Below are 19,648 nucleotides of genomic sequence, written 5' to 3' on the forward strand. Positions count from 1 at the left end.
GAAGAGGAACTAGATGAATTATCTTGCTCGTTTTTGTTTAGGAGGCAAATCAAATTGCCTGGAGACTAGGCTAAAAAAGTCATTTTTGTTTTTTTAGGTTGCAAAGACATTTACACTGCAGCATCGGTTTCCAGTGACTCGCAAAGTGCCCTCACATAATTATTTGAAATACCATGGACAATAAATATATTTTTAAAGGTGGAGGTAGAGGGCTCAATATCTGTGTTCCTTTGTCCTTCAGCAAATCTTGAGGAGGCTTATACAAAGGAGGAGAAACGTTTCAGAGGGCTTTGTGCAGATTTAGGCATATGGTCAGAGTCCTTGTACGCGCGTGCGCTTTTCCTTGTCTTCTTTACAGATAAATGTGCAAGGCTGGCTGGAGACAGGTGCGAGCAGTGTGCTAGCATCTGGCCTTCTGCTCTGGCTCCAATCAGATAGGTAGCTTTCCTTTAGCAAAGCAAATTAGTAAAGGATCACAGGTCTGATGCTCAAAGAAACCAGACAAGCCTAGAGGATACTAGGCAAAAAGAAAAAAGCACACTGAAATGTTGGGCAGTGGAATAAGTGCAAGGAGTTCCCTCATTCCTCTCTAGCTCTTGAGCTGCTCTCTGTTTGCCTTCCAAGTAAAGGCCCATACCTTTCTATTCTCTGTGATGTATTTCGTTTTCCTGATTCCTCAGGCAGCTTCCGTTTAGGTCTAAAAAGGCAATAGCATATGTGTCCTGAGGGTACTCTCAGTTTCTGTTCATATGTTAGTGCTAATGACCTTATAATTCTTCTGACTTTTCAATGAGGGTAAAGTACTCAAAGCACGTCAACAAACCATCAAGTGCAATTTGATATATTATGGTAGTCTGTGTGCCCTGCATCTTTGAGTTTTGTATAACAAGAATCATGGCTACTGTACAAAAAGACAGATTAAGGGAGACAATCATGGTACAGAGAAAAAGCTGTTCTAAATAGTTTTGCTTTTCTAATGAAGATTTATAGAAAAAATGAGGGATGTAGGGGAGAGGTTTTAGGATTAGGTTTCCAGAAGGGTCATAAGGCTAAGCATCTTATATGTAGGAAATCCATTGGGGTCTGCTCAAACCTTTGGGACAGGAAGCCAGACTGAACACAGTGACAGGTAAGCCATGGTCGTGTCAATGAAAAATGAACAAGGAGAATCAAAAGACATTTATTCTTCTCTGCTGTTATTTTTTTAGAATGAAGGGTTTGAAGGAACTAAGGAAAAAGTAAAAGATGAAAGAAATGCAGGATCAGTATATAGTTGTAAACGTAATTTTCTGTGACAAAGAGAAACAACATGGTTTTCACCATTGATGACAAGGGGTGGCTGAACACCCCTTTCATGAAAGACAGTTTAGATAACCCATTCAGAGAGAGATCAAGGCAAGAGTGAAATGGAATAGCACCCATAACCAGTGCTCAGCCGAGGGTCCGGCCTCGCCTGTGACTGTCTGTCCACCTTGATGGAAGCACATTGAGCATCAACTGTCAAATGGCAGTTCACGATTTGCAAAGACTTTTCAGCTCTAATATAACCCAAGTTTATGAGTTCAGAAGTCAGTGGAATGATTTTGATTGCCTCTGCCTACTAGAGGAAATTCACTGAGAAAAAGGAATGGAGGTATAATTTCACACTTATTTAAAAAACCTTTTTTTATGAGGTTCACATCATACAAATCATTTCCAAAGAGCTCTAAATTTTAAAAAAGTAAATAAAATAATTTTTAAATTAACCACCCCATTAGGGTTGATTGTTGAACACATTTTTTTGTTTATTTTAAAATTTTTCTTTTTTTTTTTGCAGGGAAGAATTCACCCTGAGCTAACATCTGTTGCCAATCTTTCTTCTTCTTTTTTTTTTCTTTTGCCCAAAACCCCAAGCATGGTTATATATCCTACTTGTAAGTCCTTCTAGTTCTATGTGAGCCACTGTCACAGCATGGCAACTGACAGATGGTTGGTGTGGTTCCATGCCCAGGAACTAAACCGCGGCTACTGAAGTGGTGAGTGCCAAACTTTAACCACTAGACCATCAGGGCTGGCTCCACACCTTGTTTTAAATAGAAGAAAAATTGCACGAGTTGGATATATCCAGGTTTGAATTCTGACACCACTATAACCTTGGGCAAGTCATTTAAGTTCTCTGCCCTCAGTTTACTCATCTATAAAGCAAAAAAAAAAAAAAACAGAATTATTTTTGTAGGAATTTTCTGAAGATTAAGTAAAAGGGCATCTGTAAAGTGGTTAGCAGAGTGACAAGAGCACTGATTCTTAATCAGTAATAATTATTTTAACATTATATGTGAAATTTTAAAAACAGTTAATTAGAATTGGAAATTGATACCACATTTAGGTGACCTGGAGCGTATTTTTTATCTACTACATTTCATCACATCTAAGCTATCGTTATTATAAGATTCACCATTATTTTATATATCACTGGTAAAGAGAAAAATTACTGTTAACTAAACTACAACACGTACTAAGATGCCATCGTTTGTAAGATGAATCCATATTTCAAAAATGCTACAATTTGAGAAACATGCATCTTAGAATAATGACATACAGTAATTCTAGAGGTCTCATTTTAAACTCTGTGTGGGATACATTTTTACATATAGTTACTATTGAGTTCTTAGGGTCCTATGGGAAGATGTGTTCCATTTTATGGTATAATGTCTCAAATATTAAAAAAGATGAATGATCATATTGTAACTTTCATAGAAATCGTGCAGTCCTGCTATGATGTTTATCAAGTCACAGGTTTGCTCTTTTCACTCTCTCAAGAACATTGATCTTAGGTCTTTAAAGGCAAGGACTTTATAAAAAATCACTATGTAGGGGCCAGCCTGGTGGTATAGTGGTTGAGTTTGCACGTACCACTTTGACTGCCTGGGGTTCATGGGTTCGGATCCTGGGTGTGGACCTACACACAGCTTATCAGGCCATGCTGTGGTGGCATCCCACATACAAAATAGAGGAAGAGTGGCACAGATGTTAGCTCAGGGCTAATCTTCCTCACCAAAAAAAAAAAAAAAAAAAATTATCCTCATCTCCTTACCCATGTTTCCCAATGCTAGAAATAAAAACTGGAAATTAAGACCTAATAATAAGACAGCAACAACAGAGGATAATTTAGAGATAAGATATTTGTATGTGAAGTCACAAGTCTTGTGTTTGATTTTTGCCACCTCTTGCTCTGTGACCTGGATCATCTCACTCAACTTGCGGTGAGACTCGAGCGACATACAGGTAAAATTGTTAGGTAAGCTGTAAGGTAAAAATAAAGCTATACGTTTGGAATATAATTAGTAAACTGCTCAGTTTTCTACTCTTAGGCAAGTGCCAAATGATCATTTGAATCTTGTTACAAAATATAAAGTCATCTCTAATTTGAGTACAAACTTGACTTCTCTAGCCATGCTGAAACTCCCAGTACACACAGATTATTGTCACTGAACTTTTATATGTTATGTACTTTAATGACTTCAAAGGATAAAGTCTAAGATGATCTTCTCAATATAACATGATGCACGATATTTTTGAAACTCTGGAAAAGGAAAAAAAGCTTGCCCGAGGAAGTGAAGCAGAGTCGGTTTTCATACAGGCATGCTATTTCATGACCATCAGGTGGAAAGTTTTCAGGTTTAATGCTTTATAATTCTCCCAACTGAAGCTTTAGAACTTCAAAGCACTGTAGAACATTTCAAATTTCTCTTCTGCCCATGAGAAAACCCTTTGCATTGAAAGTTGCTTTCAACTGGAATCCTACATTTGGTATTACACAACAGCGACATATTTTTATGGAGATTAAAATTACACACCAAGAATGTAAAGTTGCTCAAGCAAAACCATTTCGACTATTAAAAATGCTCCCACTACACACTATGAAGAGCTATGACCTTCTCTTGTCCATAAATAATGCTTACTATAATAAATTTAAAAACCATTTGTAAATTCCGTATTTGCCTAAGAAATATTCATCTTCAAACCACCTGCAATTTACAAAGAGGATTCACTTAAGCGTAATTATGTTTCCTTTAACTAGTAAACAATAAATCTACCACCGATTACAAAGACAGGCGATCAGTGGGTATTATGAAGAAAATGACGTGAAAATCAATATGTAATTCCTGGGAAAGGGCATCCTATACTTTTAATTTGAAATCTACCAGTGGTAAGTCATGAATATAAAACTGGCCTCTGTAAAAATAATTTGTTTGCTGTAAAACTAGGAATCATCCTTGGTTATCTAATACTTCAAGAAACAGTATATTAGCCCCTCTCAGAATCTGTGTGAAGCTGGCCCCCTTTGGCAACTAAAAGAGCTCTTTGAACCATAGAACAGATGTAATGAAAATTGGTTCCATTAAATGCAGCTGGCAAATTACAAACTGAGAAATTAATGCACCATACCACGACTCAAGGGGCTCAAATGAATCAAGGTGTGGTTGCCAGATGCTCGTGTTTCCTCATCGCCTCCCCCAATAAAAACATTTCTGTTTATAGATTTGTTTAATATAGCACAAATTATTGATATAGGCAATAGAAATTATGAGATCATAATGAAGATTAATCAACTAAAACAATAACTCTACGGTATTCATGTAATAACATTTTAAAAGGAGTAAAACCTGAATGGCATCATGCTTACATACTCCTCTGGGCTGGGGAAATTTGGTGGACCTCCAGGAGCACTCGTGGTCCTATGATGTACTGTCTCTCATTTCCGCTGGGAAGGGAGCATTGGTTCGATACTATCCATAAACAGCATGCTTCTTTGCTGATTTCAATTCAATTTATTCCAACTTGGTGGGCTGCTGATGGCTCTACTAGTAGAACCTGACAAAAGTCCATTTAGCATCTGTTTTTGAGGTGCTCTTCAATGGTTCTGAGTAGTCCTCTTGAGTCATTAGCTAAACATTGTTTCAAAGAACTACACTTGCAAGGACCCCCGTGTGAAGACTAAAGGGGAGGGAACAGAGAGCTCATTCCCAGGTAATTCAGGCAACTGTGGGATATGGCTCCCCTCCTCCCTTCTTAAAATAAATAACCGATTGCCAGAGGCTTGGTTTTGTTAGATTTCTATTGAGTGGTAGGTATATAAGGAAAACATTTTGAAACAAAGATGGTTCACCTTTAGTGTATTTGAAAATACCTAGGTTGTTATTACCCCTTTAATTTACGCAATTAGCTAGTTAATCGTTTTCAAAGAAAACTGAATTTAGTCATGTGAAACACATGTATTTTAATACCTAATTCAATCCAGTGGTGTAGGATAGAGGAAGTGACTCGAAAGGGTTCAAAAGAGGATTGAATGCTTGGCAAAGTTTTATTTTTTAAACAGAGGGGTGGGTACATGTGTATCATTGCACTTTATTTATTTTGTATGTCTAAAGTGCTGCATAATTATATTAATATTAAAAAATATTTAATGAGATTGTAGTTAAAAGTTTGATGGAGGCAGAGTTTGGGAGGAGTTCATTATCAATTTTCGAATTTGTTCTCTCACTGTAGTAACATTGCTTTTTCTGGAATTGAAACAAAGAACAAAGATTTTCTGGATTACATGGGTAAATGTTTGCCTATCTATTTTTATTTGCTACAATAAGCGGCAACACATATGCTTGGCATGGGTATTTTATTTACATATATTAAGGAGTCCGTTTTCTCTATATCTTCCTAAGAAAAAGCCATTTCATAAATATTTAATTGACAGGGCGGACTGGACTAAAACATGACAAGTAGTCTGATTTCAGAATTGCAACAATAAATAATGACCTAATTGCCATAACAATGTGCTCATGTTTTCTTAAAGTTAAAATATATACAAATGATCTTTTATTGCATAAACAACTCCCTCTCCTACTCTTTTAAAGTAGTTATTAGGCAAACAATAAATGACTGCCTTCAATTTGCATATACAAAGAAAAATATTACAGTAAAATTAATAGGCGTATACATTTTAGGCATGCGCTATGCGCATTGCACATTCTATAGTAACCAATTCCAGGGGTTTCGGGTGGGCTATTTACTTTTCTGTCCAATAAAGCACTTTTCTAATTAGAGCACTTCATCATACAGAATTACGCTATTTCCAGATAAAGAACTTTTGGTAAAGCGCACAGATATTGCAATATGCATGTTGTATACTTTATAGCTATTATAAGCATGCAGCGGTGACGATTTTCCATTGTTTTATAGTAGCATTATTGAGACATATATACTAACTACATACAGTTACCCACTTACTCCATAGGCTTTACAACACATATATGCTACCATTAGTAATTTATCCTTGGAATCAAATCGAACTTGTTTTCGAGGTACAGATGTGTTATTTCCTTAATTTCACGAAAGGTCAAGCAAGTTTCTACATGAATAAAAATGAGTTGCTGTCTGTTGAAAGCTGTGAAGGAGTCAGTAGAAATCCATGCACACCTAAGCACTCTTTCTTCCTTATAGGTTTCCATTTGAGAATTTTTTTCAGAAGAGATTTTGATGTCTGTGGTAATTAATTGAAATAAATGAAAAATCTGCCTTATATCCAGGCTAAATTTGCTTCAACAGCTACTGATCCTCAAGCTCTGAGTGTCAGCCAATTAGTGGAGATGTTTTACATGCCTGTTGCCCTGACCAGTCTTCCTGTCTGACAGCTCCATTTTCAGCCGCAACCAGGAAGGTAAGACTTTCTATAATTTTATTTCTTCATTTCACCCAGAAGTAAAATCAGCAGATAAAAGATGTTAAGTTCTTTTTTCCAGAAGATTACTCACCCCAAACAACACAACATAGGACCAAAAAAGAAAAAAGAAAAGAATATGAGGTTGTTGAGGTTTATCTTATCTTTGAATAAATGTCACCAAACAGATTACTCTTCTTACTGGATGTAGTTGAGAGGATTTTGTTTCTCCCCCTTAATATGATGGATTAAGGAACGGAGATGGGGAAATGTAAAATTTAAGATCTGCACATTCTCAGGCACTTATCAGTTTCATTTAACCCACTCCGAAATTTCTCCCAAAGTCAAGGTAGAAACGGACCTTAGGATTCTATACAGTTGTAAGTAAAACACAATTTTTTTTACAGATAACATTATTTTACCTTTTTCAGATTTTTATTTGTTAAAATCTGATGAAAAACATTGAAGAATTACTTCCCTTCTACAACCCAATTCATTGTATTTTTATCTTAAACTAACGCCAATATGTTGGCAAAGGGGACAGGGAGGACATCACAGAAAATGAGCGTGCAACATTTTATATCTTTGGCAATAGGCACAGTTAGAAAATTGCTGGCTTGCTCCCCTTCTGTTGCACAGGAATAAATCAATGCTGAGAATGAAAATAATAGTCAACAAAATGCAAAGTTTTTCAAGATGCAATATTCTTATATCTAATGTCCTTACACAGAGACCAGCCCATTTGTGAATGGCTCAGCCTGTGTGCAAAACGAGAGGTGAGCTTTAGCCACATGGAGAAAGCAAACACGACTCAGAGCACAAGGAAGTTAATTGGAAATAAAATACATAACATTTATTGGACTTTAAAACAGTGAATTCCAAAATAATTAAGTTAATAAAAGAGTCTCACTCTTTTCTGAACTAAATTAAATGGCTCTAAAAATTAATTTCATTGGTTTTTTAATTCACTGTTAACTCAATAAAATGAGCTTTTAAAATTAACTTCTTTGTTTTTGAACTCACGGCAGTAAGAGTCCATAAACGAACTTTGAAAAAAAAAATCATGAAAAACTTTTTCCAGATTCAGGCAGTATTCATCTGAGAGGTAGATAACAAAGGCAGATACAAAACCTAGCAGATTTTACTCAGAATATTCAGCCTAGGATTTCAAAGGATCTGTTTACCTTCGTTATATCTGCTATGTGGAAATGAGAAATGTTTCTCTCTTCTCAGAAAGAGAAGTAAAGTATGACAAAAGTGAAATAATTGATTTCAAATAATTACCTGAGAGATAAAACATAGAGAAAATGAAATTGAACTTTCTCACTCTGGTAAATGGCATTCCAAAGACACAAGGTGACAAATAATCTCCTATTATATTCTAAAATTCTGCTCATTCAATGGTCTAAGTTATAAAGATTTTCCTACATCTCCAAAATTGCAAGTAAATATGTTATAATCTGCGATTTCTCTGACGTGTATATTAAAAGAAAAGCAGAAGGCATTTTGCATGCATTTCTTTGGCTATTTGAGTAACAAAATTATGGAGAACGATTTAGCTTTTAACTGCTTAAATTTTAATTTTGGAGCTCTCTGAATGTATATTTGTAGCTTATCATTATGATAAAATACTTCTCATATCTGTATTTTACTTTCCCTTCTTATGGCTACCAATTTGCCCTAGACTGTTACTAGCCCATGCTTAGATAATTATTACAGCATCCTGATTTATCTGCCCACCTCATCTCCCTTTCTCTTTGGAACTTGAACAGAAGCTGGTCTTTCTATCTGGAACACTCCCCACCCACCATTCTGCCCATATCACCTACACTTCCTGGCTAATCCCAGCTTTCCAGTTTTAACACAAAAGCCACTATCTTCTAGAAGTCTTCCCTGTCCCCCCCTCCCAGTTAGGGTAGTTGCCACCCAAAAATGTAGTGTTTATTACATCTGACCCTTACCACTGCGATGCCCTGGACCTTCATGGTGATGGAAAACGGGTGTCTACTTGTTCATATCTGAATTTTCAGTGCTTAGCAGTGTGCTGGCATATAATTTGCACTCAATCAGTATTTGTTGAGTGAATAAATCCTTCCCCACTGTCAGACTACTATTTCTTAAATATTTCTCTCATCTTGTTACCTTTTTGTTTAAGAAATTTCTCTGTTTGGTTTTGTCATCAAATCTAGACTCCTTTGTTTCACTTCATTTGTAATGTGGTTGATTTCCTCAGAGTTCTCACACACTTCCAGAACCTCTCTTGTGTCCATTCCCCTGCGCAGGATTCTTGCCTCCCTTCTCAGCTCAAAATTCCCCTGTTTCTGACATCTCCCCAAATTTTATGTCAATTAATATTGATATTTTCATTGTTCTATATACATTTGCCATGCAGTTTAGCTCTTGATTGTCATATTAATTTTGTTCCCTAAATAGATCGTAATTCTTTAGAGGCAGCAACTACTTGGTAGCCCTTAAGGATTACAGGATCATAATCCAGGAAACAAGGATATAGGATCATAACACGTTGAACTGAATATATCACCTGATTCATATTCCTACATTTTTAAACAAACAAATTCCTGAGGCTTCAGAAAGTGATTAAATCAGATGTGAAATCAGATTCCTAGGAAGTGGTAGTGTGAAGATGCCATTTACATGTAAAACATGTCTGTTTCACAGTATAGTCCATCATGCCGTTGACTGACCAGTGTAGACCTGCACTGATTATCCATTTAATTTAAAGTCATCTTTGACTTAAAACCCTATGTATTGCTCTTCCACAGACCCCTCTCCCACTGTGTAGTCTTTGGTGAGCTACTATTTCGGATACTTAACATTATAGGGAATAGAATTCAGAACGTTTTTGCAAATCTTAAACATTTTTTTTCACCTGTTTCCTACTATTTTTGTAGGAAATAGGCCTTTAAAGATGGCCCAGTCTAACAAATGACTCTTTTAGAGCTACATTCGAGGCTATTAATAGAGAAAGCATTTGGAATGGTTAGACACGGAGGGCACCCAGCTGGGGCTGAGGGCTCTGAGGAAGACTTCAGTGGGAAGCCGTGGAGAGCTGTGGAGTTGTCTGAACTGAGGGGGCCCAGGAGTATCAGTTTCTGGAGAGCTGTCTCTGATACTCAGCTGGACCCCCTCACTGATGAAAAGTGCTACTGCCAAGCTTGTGGCCGCTACGCAGGGGGCTCATAATCTCTGGTATCATCACTATATTAAGAATGATTCTAGAAGTTGGAGTCACTGTTCAAGCAGTTCAAGAGGATAAAAGAGATTGGCCTTAGATGTGTCACCGCAAATGTCCTTTTGTATAGACTTTAGATAAGACTAAAAGAAGAGTGAAATAAGTCTTTTAACCTTCATCCCAAACTGACCAGGTGGATTCTGCCAGGACTCCAAATCCTGGCTATGTCTTTTTTTTTAAATCATCATTACACCATCTCTTTGGATCTGTTTTTTTCTCCCCCAAATAATCTGACATAATGTATCTGACTATACGTATGCACTGAACGAATTAGCCTCTGTTCTCACTTTCAGTAAAGTATAAGTATTATTTGAAATGTTCCCCAAATTAATTTCAGTATATTTCATAGTTCACCGAGAAAGTTACACAAAATCAATGCACAGACGTTTGAACTATTTTGTTCTCTTTCATTTATTGCTTAAGCTTTTTGTGATTTCATGCTAGTATATATCTGTCATACGGGTAAATTTGTCTTCACTTTATATTTTTAAAAATTCTGGTCTCAAGGTTCTACATCTTCTAAATTATTAACTTGTTACATTTGAAATGTCTCTATGTATTCCCTGCTTGAACATTTCTTCCTCATTCACATCCCACTTTCTCTAGGAATCTTTCTTAATGACCTAGAGATGAGGACAAAGTTTCTCTTGATCTAAAGCCTACACAAAGATAATTCTCAAAAAACCCATAAGACATTTAAAAATGTCTAAAAAGTGGTAAAAAGACTACTCTCTGCCTTGCTGTTTGGGGTAGGATATCTCAGAAAAGTTAATAGTTGTACAATTTGTGCTTATTTCATGAGAATGTACAACACGTTATTTGTTATTAACATTTTCTCATACACAAACTTCAAAACTGTAAAATTTCCATTTTAATATCAAACTAAAATGATATTTGCCACTGCATAATGTAAAGCACAGTGATAGCTTCTTTAATAATGTGCACCTGCCAGATATTAGAGCAGGTAATTAATATTGCCTTCAAGGTCAGCCACATCAGTGGTCATTGGAGAGGTAATTAAAAAGTCAATCTAACATTTCTGAATTCCACAGAAATGTACAATCAGAAATATAGAACTTATCTGTGGGAAAAGGAAATGCATTTCTTGCGGGGTGTTTTCCATGAATCATTTTAAAATCTTAATGCTTTAAAATTAATTACATTAATTATTGCAATAGGCTCTTCATTTCTTTAGTGTGGGGTTGCACTGTCCTGTCAACATGAAAATAATCTTTAGAGGAATAATTCAGGTTTCTTAGCTCCCAGATTCTAACATTAAAACATTACATTTACTATATTAAATTACCTGTTTTGGGCAAAATAAAATGTGCATATAAAAAAATAGAGCAAATTTAGTGCCACTCTAATTAATTTTTATATTTTCTTGCTTGGGGTTTTCCAAATCAATGCAGTAATTTCTATGTAAATGTTTATATCCTCTCATGGTTATACTTTGACATGTTAAGTTTTCAGAGAGTGAATATATTCATTGAATTCCTTTTAGGATATTTCTCACATGTGGAATATTTTTTAAAAATAATTTTTTTAATCTAAAAATCTCTTTATTATTTCAGATTTTTACGGATGGTAGTGGTTCAGACATACTTCTAATTATTTGATTTTTGCTTCTTTTTTATTTTAGGAGCAAAATAAGAGACCAAGAAGGAATATGATTATAATAACAGGAAATAAGTATCACAATCAACATCAGTTATGGGAAAGCAGATTTAAATCCAGATACAAAAAATATTTTTTAACAGTTGGTAAAATCCAGTAATGGATGGGTACCTCTCAAGTAGTGCAAACTATACTATTGTGTTCCACATTTGCTTTGTAGGAGTGAAATGAACAACCATATGTGTCATTGGGAATTCGACTCACATTCTCAGAGCAACTCAAGATGTAGAGAGATGGACCACACATTGTGAGTTGTGGCAGAATTTTTGAAGATAGAATGCCACTTGAAATTTTTCTATTACTGTTCTACATATCCAATGTATGATCTATTGGCTCATGATTTCACAGGTAATTATATAGAAATAATCGACTTCAAAGACAACTTCTCTTAACATGGAAGTGTTCATTGTAATGCTCCTACATAGCACTAAACATGAGAACTAAGTCACTTCCTGTACATTCACAATCAAGCGCCATACTTATAAAGAAGTGAAGCATTCACAGGCTTGTGCTATCAATTAACCATGCTGATGAAAACCCTAGGCTTGGGTGATGATTCTTTGTGTTTAGGTATCAGAAATAAAAGCAGACCAGGGCAAAATATTACTCTCATTTAAATACTTAATGACTCACATTTTGAGAGGTTTATTTTAGCTATCAGTGATTAAAAAAATTTTGACTCCAATTACACAAATGCATACTTATTCTATAACACAATATATTCCACCAAGTAAAATATAGATTTACTATTACAAGACGAACTAACTCAATATTCATTTGGATAAGAAATATATGTACTATGCAATACTTACTACTGAAAATTATTATTTGTATTTATCCTAGGATTTTAGTCTATATGAGGTAACTGGATGTACATACTTTAAAGCTTGCCCAACTAATTAAAAATCTCATGAAATGTGTGGGACAGAAGCAAACACAAAAGACTATAAACTATAGGCAGGGATTTAGTCTGTTTTCCTCAATCTTATATCCTCTGACCCTCAAACAGCTCCTTGGGTTTGAATAAAATGGACAGCAGGGGACATTAGCACTAGCGACAATATGACAGAGTGATTTTGAAGTTCATTGAAAACAATATTTAATTGCTATAAATTAAATAGATAATCCATGAGCTAATTTAAATACTAAAATATTAAAATAGATAACCCATGAGCTAATTTATAATAAAATATTTAAGTAGATGATGCGTGAGAAAATTTAGTTGGAGGATTGCACTCAAGATATATTTTCCAGGGGCTGGCGCGGTGGCACAGCAGTGAAGTGCACACGTTCTGCTTTGGCGGCCTGGGGTTTGCCGGTTTAGATCCCGGGTGCGGAAATGGCACGGCTTGGCACACCATGCTGTGGTAGGCGTCCCACATATAAAGTAGAGGAAGATGAGCACGGATGTTAGCTCAGGGCCAATCTTCCTCAGTGAAAAGAGGAAGATTGGCAGCAGTTAGCTCAGGACTAATCTTCCTCAAAAAAAAAAAAAAGATATATTTTCGAGCACCTGTTATTTGCTAGACATTAGACATACAGCCGTGGACAAGAAGGTAAAATTTCTGCCCCAGCGGGACTTTCATGGGAGGGGAGAGAGGTGAAACTTTCATAAATATTTAAGATGTTGGTGCAAATGTTAAGAGAAAAATAAAACAGAGCAAAAGGGATAAGGAGTCATCCCAAAAGATTCTGTTTTTATTTTCACCATCTAAAATGTGATGGCCAGGGAAAACCTCACTAACGTGCAGATATTTGAACTGAGATATGAAGAAAGTGAGGAAGAAGCCATGAGAACATACGAGGTAAGAGCATTCTGGGATCAGGGCATAATAATGCAAGGGCCCTGAGGTAGGAATGTTCCAGATCATTCAAGAAGTAGAGAAGAGGTCATTGCAGTCAGAGCAGAGCGAGTTAAAGAAGGGAAGCTGAAAATGCCGTAGAAGCCGCATCACCAAGCACCCCAGTGGCCATGGTAAGGGCTTGGATTTACATGGAATGAGCTGGGAGGGGTTATTAGTGGGTAGTGGGCAGAAGAGTGACATGACACGGATTTTATTTTAACAGGTCTTCTGGCTGCTGCTGAGAGCAGATTATAGAGGGCAAGAGTGGACTTAAGGATATAGCTAGGAGGACTTTGTGATAATCGAGGTGTGAGACGATTGTGACCTATGCTATGGTGGTGAGAAGTGGTTGGATTCTGGTTTTATGCTAAATGCAGAGTTGATAGGGTTTGTGGATCAAAAGGTTGGGGGTGCCTGAGGATAACTCCAAAGATTTTGGCTTATACAACCACAAAAAGAAAGCTGGTTTTCATTTACTGAATACTTCTGAAGAAGCAAGTTTGTGAGGTGGAAAATCAGTACATATATTTAATTAATGTCCTGCGAATATAGTCTAAAATGGGTTTCCATTATTGCAGCTTAAAAAGTAAAGATTGATGCTAATAGGTGGGAATGCTTTTGAATTTCCTTTCTGTGCAACTAAGTTCAGCAGATGACTTTTCTGTAGGTCATTCAGGAGCAATTCACGGAGTCAAGGTCTGGACTTATGGAGGCACCTACTACAGTCTGGCACTTCATTAAAATTAAATCATAAGTAATAGTGATAAAAATTTAACTTCAGCAGTAAGTATCTATGAAGTTAAATTTTCATTAGTTTTATTAATAATGTGCTCAAATCTCTAGTGGAGGAAAGTAAGTAAAATATGCTCTCTCTTGGATATAAAATGATCCCCAATTTGAAGTAAAGTACCTACTTCCGTGTACTGGGTGGTCAATTACCGCTGTAGGTGCTCAAATGAACTTTAATGCGAGGACCCTAATCCATACATTCTCGACAGGATGACATTTCCCCCCGGGGAGCAAAAATTGGTTCGAGAAAGAAGGTGGTTGCAAAAAACTCTTATATTACAATGGTTTTTGTTCCTCCAAAGGGCACAGTATGCAAAAAGATGTACAGTATATCTATGATATTAAAATCTAATGGGTGGGTGGTGCTTGGGAAAAGAAAAAATCTGAAAGGTTCCTTTGGGGAGGCAATATTGACAAGAGTTTGAGAAACACTGCTGATACCAGGTTTAGGTAAAAGGTTTATATAGACAAGTACTTTTCATAAGCTATAAATTCAAAGTTAGTTTTTTCATCAAAACCAAACTGAACAATACTTGGAAAGAAAAAAGCCGACCTAATGACAGGAAACAACTTGAGCCTACTGCCACTGTCATCCTTGTTGCCCAAAGGGCCAAGCTTGTTTACTTGCTTAGTCTAATAGACAGAGTCACTAACTATCCTCATGTGCACAAAGGGAGAGGGAAATCAGTCACTCAGAACCTTGCAGTCTACAGGGACCACAGGTCAGGTCTAACAGGGACAACCATAGATGTTTATCATACTGGTCAGTTTACTCTATAGTAAAATTACTCTGGATTCTTGTTGTCCACATACTTGGAGCCAAACAAAGGGCTAGAGATAAATGAAAAGGCATAGAATCCTTTCGTTATCCTGAGAAGTTAACGCTCAATGAATAACCACCAGGTAAAGAAGACAGAAGTGAAATGTTGGCTAGAGATAAATGAAAAGGCATAGAATCCTTTCGTTATTCTGAGAAGTTAACGCTCAATGAATAACCACCAGGTAAAGAAGACAGAAGTGAAATGTTGCCTTTATTCTCTCTATTAGCAAGACGGACCTGACTTCTGATAATATTATGAAATCAGAAATTTATATTTGGCATCTTCCCGTGTTCACTTTTCCTTGGTTGTATTTCCCAGATTCCCCTCCTCTACCTTCTTACTTAACATGATCTATTATTTCTGACACTCCTTTTCAGTCTCTCTTGATAGCTCCTCTTCTGCCTATTTATCAAATGAAAGCAAAGAAAGCCCTTTGGGGTATTCTCTCTCTGACTTCTTTCTCATCCCACTGTGGTTATTTATATTCTCCCCTTCGCCAGACTAAAACATTACCATAACTTCACCTTAAATGCTGAGGCATTTCAAAAATCAGTATTTTCAAGTCCTGACCTCTTTCTTGAGCTCCAAACTAAAAATTTGATCCACTTTCAGGCAGAAACACTAACATCTCAAGCTCAAAAGGTCCACAATAAAATAAACTACTTCCCTTCTTTCTTTTCCCTCCAGATTTCTCCCTTTCTGTATTCTTTACTTCAGTTAATGGCCCAACCTGACTTCTAATCCACAGTCCAGAAATCTAAGAAGCGCTTCATATTTTATTTTTCACTGTAGTTGGGTAAATACAAGTTCCCCCAAAAGATACGTTTATGTCCTAATTCCCAGATGCCGTGAATGTGACTCTATTTGGAAAAAGGGTCTTTGCTGATGGGATTAATTTAAGGATTTCAAGATGAGATCATCCTGGATTCTTCAGAGTATGTCGTAAATCCACTGACAAGTGTCCTTATAAGAGACACACAGAGAAGAGGAGAAGACACAGGGGGGAGGAGACAGCCCTGTGAAAATGGAGGCAGAAATGGAAGTTATGCAGCCACCAGCCAAGGAGCTCCGGGAGCCACCAGAAGCTAGAAGAGGCAAGAGGAGATTCTCGCCTGGAGCTGTGGGAGGGAGTGTGGTCTTGCCAACTCCTTGATTTCAGCCTCTGGCCTCCAGAACTGTGAATGGATAAATTTCTCTTTGTTTTAAGCCCCCAAGTTTGTCGTAATTTGTTATGGCAGCCTAGGAAATTAATACTCCCTCCCACTCCGTATGGCCAATCAGCAAATAAATATGGTTCACAATGAGATCAATTTCTTCATCGCCTAGGTTAAGAGTTATCTCAGACGGACTCTTGTCTACAACTGCTCACCTCATATTGGAACAGAGGTATAACACTTTAGAAGAGAAAAATAAATAAAAATATCTCACAAGCTAAGTTACCCAAAAGACCTCTACTTCCTTCATGGAAACACCAACAATCTAGTGAACATTATTTTTCCTGATTGAATAAAAGTATGCATGTACTTTTATTTCATGTCTTATGGGGGAAAACTTTGGAGATTTCTCGGATAGTATGATACGAAGTGGTGCTGTAGAAATAAGGCTCCCAGTGCAAAGCCTTGATCATGGCTTTAAGGACATTCCTGTCGAAATAGCTTAGTGGCTAGGACTTGACTTCTGAAGTTGAACTGACCAGAATTGTATTCAAGGGTGATATTTGCCAAGTGACCTTGAACTAGTGACTTACCTCTCTAGAGCTCAGTTTTATGACTTGTAAAATGAGAATATTAGTAGTATTTCTTTCATTTAATTGTCGAGATTGACAGAAGTAATGTTTGCGGAGTGTGTAACGTAGCACCTAGTACATATAAGGCTTTCAATAAATACGAGCTCTTAGAACCATTGCCACTAACAATAGCATCCACAGTTCCATGGGATGTCAAGGTCAAGGAGAAGCAGTGATTACTAGGGAGAATAAGGAAAGTCCATGGAGATGACAAGAAATCTCTGCTTGTTCTTGCCTGGAGTGTCACATCCTAAGGCTCTGGGCAAAGATCCCAAAAGAAAAGACCATCAGAAGTTGAAAATATCAACTATTTTTCATAATTTGTTTTTAGAGAGTGTTGACACTTTTAGATTAGATAAATCTTTCAAATAACCTCCAGGTTTGAATATTTACTAATAAAGTCCCTGGCATTTCACCTCCCTCTTGTGCTTCTCAGTTAAAAGGAGGAAAAAGGAGAAAAATACAAACCTCTTCCTTGCGCTCTAAGATTATCTGCAAATCTGAAGTTTAAGAAATTGTTACATGTAGGATTCAGTGCTTGAAATACCAGCCGATACTTCGTTTTCAGTAATAACGTCTAAACGGGCACTTAAACATTTTCAATATTTGTGTATTTTTTAAATGTCTGAAGGCAAGAAGGAGATAATAGGCAATCTTTTATATCTGTAAAAGCCTTGCCTTAGGTTGAACCCCACTAGCCAAGAACAGATTCTGTTTCAATAGCATCAAAGAGAAAAACAGATCAGAACGAAGTGGGCCTCAGTACAATTCCTTTGTAAACAGCTTGTAGGAAAAAATGTGCTGCTAGAAACATATCATTGATTACAATTACTAAAAGTTAAAAGGTTTTCCAAGGCTTTTAATTATATTTCTTTCCAGGAGCAGTTTGGTATAATTTTCAAATTCATAATACATCACAAATAATAACCTGAGATCAAGTTTTTCACAAAAGTTAATAAGATTTAGACAGTGGAGTTTCAGTTTGTGAGAAAAACCAACCCACCTGAGTAGGTTTATAATTTGTCCTTAGGTTAGCAGGCTTCAGAGCTGAGTCATTGCTAATTAGCGTGTTTTCATGACTGTGACCCTTCCAAATGTGTGGGATTCTAGAACAATTCTTGACATGTAGCGAAAATGTGTTACCAGCAAGTGGCACCAAGTAGCCAGTGTTTTGGTTTGGAAGGAAGAGGTAGCTGATGAAGAAATTTTCAAAGTTTCACCATCATGAAGCTTAATTTTCTAATTTTGTTTTCTTTCTAATGGTATAAATATAAGCAAGCAAGTCCACATGGCATTTAGATGCGCAGACTCTGGACCCAAATGGCTGCATTGGAATCTGGCTCCATATTCACCACATTAGGCTTTGGGTGGGTGCTCTGATGCCTCTGTGCCTCAGTTTCTCTGTCTGCATAAAGAAGACTCTAAAAGTATTGTCTATTAAAAAGATTCAACTGAGTTAATATATGTAAAGATTTTAGAAAATACCCAGAATATAGGAAGTACTGTGGGAACACTTGCTATATTATTTTTTATTTCATATAAATTGCAATATTGCTTCATGGGTCATTAATTAATAAGCTGGAGTAAATTGCATGCATGATAAATTGGAAGCTGGTATAACTACAGCACAGGAGAACAAGGGTCTACTTCTGTCATGTAATCTGAATATTCCAGAAAGGAGTAAAGCTAGTGAGATTTTGGAGAACAACAACCGTGGTTCAAGCAAAAAGCTGGGTCATTTGAATAAGGCTGTTTGGTCTTCATATAATATACGTAAGGAAAGGACTGTTAGTCTCATTTTAAACATAAGAAAGGCAAAATAGTCATTTCCATAATCAATGGTCAGGAACATGTACCTTAGTGTCAATGCTTCGCCTACAAATCCTTCACCTGTAAAATACGGATGGTGGTAGTAACTCTCTTAAAAGTTATTTTGAGTGTGAAATGAGTTTATGCAGGAAATGCTGCTTAGGACATTGCCCAGTCGTTAATAAGCACTCTATAAATGTTATTGAATAGATCTGCACCACTCTTAACTATTTGTCCATATATGATCTTCCCCGTTTTTGTCTGGAACAACAATTAAAGCTTTCTACGCAAGCCATTTCTCATTTAGTTGCTCTTTGTGGATAAAGAACAAGAAAGTGAGTTGTTCGAATTTGGGGCTTATTTGATCATGATATCGTGGACAAGGACCAAATCTTAAACTGCCCAGCTCTCAGCCTTGTCCTTGGCCATGCACCAAAGGACTAAACTATCAAAAAAGAATGTATATTATTCTTACATGACTTCAAGCATGAGAGAGAGCTAGAATCTGAGTCAGACATCTCTTTAGAGCAGTGAAATAGTGAAATTGATCCCTTGGGTAGTGGACTTACATATGTACGAGGAGAGGAGGTTTAGCCAAGAGCATCAGAAGGCAGAGTCCAGAAGGCCTGCTTTCAGGCTAAGGAAGGGGACGGGGCTGCCCTCCACTCCATCCTCAACACTCTCAAACCTCTTCATCTTATTTGTCTTTCTCCTTTTTCTGTAGAATTACATTTCACAGTGTAAAATTCCTGTGTGTGTGTGTGCGTGTATATACACACACAGAGTGTATGTGTATATATATATATATATATATATATATATGCGTGTGTGTGTGTATATATATATGTAATATAGTTCATTATTTATTGCTAGAAATGTAAGCCCCATAAAGTCCTATCTTTGTTTGATTTCTTCATAGAAGTCTCCCAAGTGCCAAGAAGAGTGTCTGGCACACAGTAGGTAATTAATCAATGT

The 19,648-nt window shown here is 36.6% G+C and overlaps 1 protein-coding gene across 1 annotated transcript in view; it reads right to left on the reverse strand.

Moving 5' to 3' along the window:
- The window catches only part of TENM3 (teneurin transmembrane protein 3), a 2,420,957-nt gene that overhangs the window by 1,236,981 nt on the left and 1,164,328 nt on the right, over positions 1-19,648 (reverse strand). The gene's annotated exons all lie outside the window — the stretch shown is intronic.

The sequence above is a fragment of the Equus przewalskii genome, chromosome 28 (assembly GCF_037783145.1).
Source record: "Equus przewalskii isolate Varuska chromosome 28, EquPr2, whole genome shotgun sequence".
Lineage (NCBI taxonomy): Eukaryota > Metazoa > Chordata > Mammalia > Perissodactyla > Equidae > Equus > Equus przewalskii.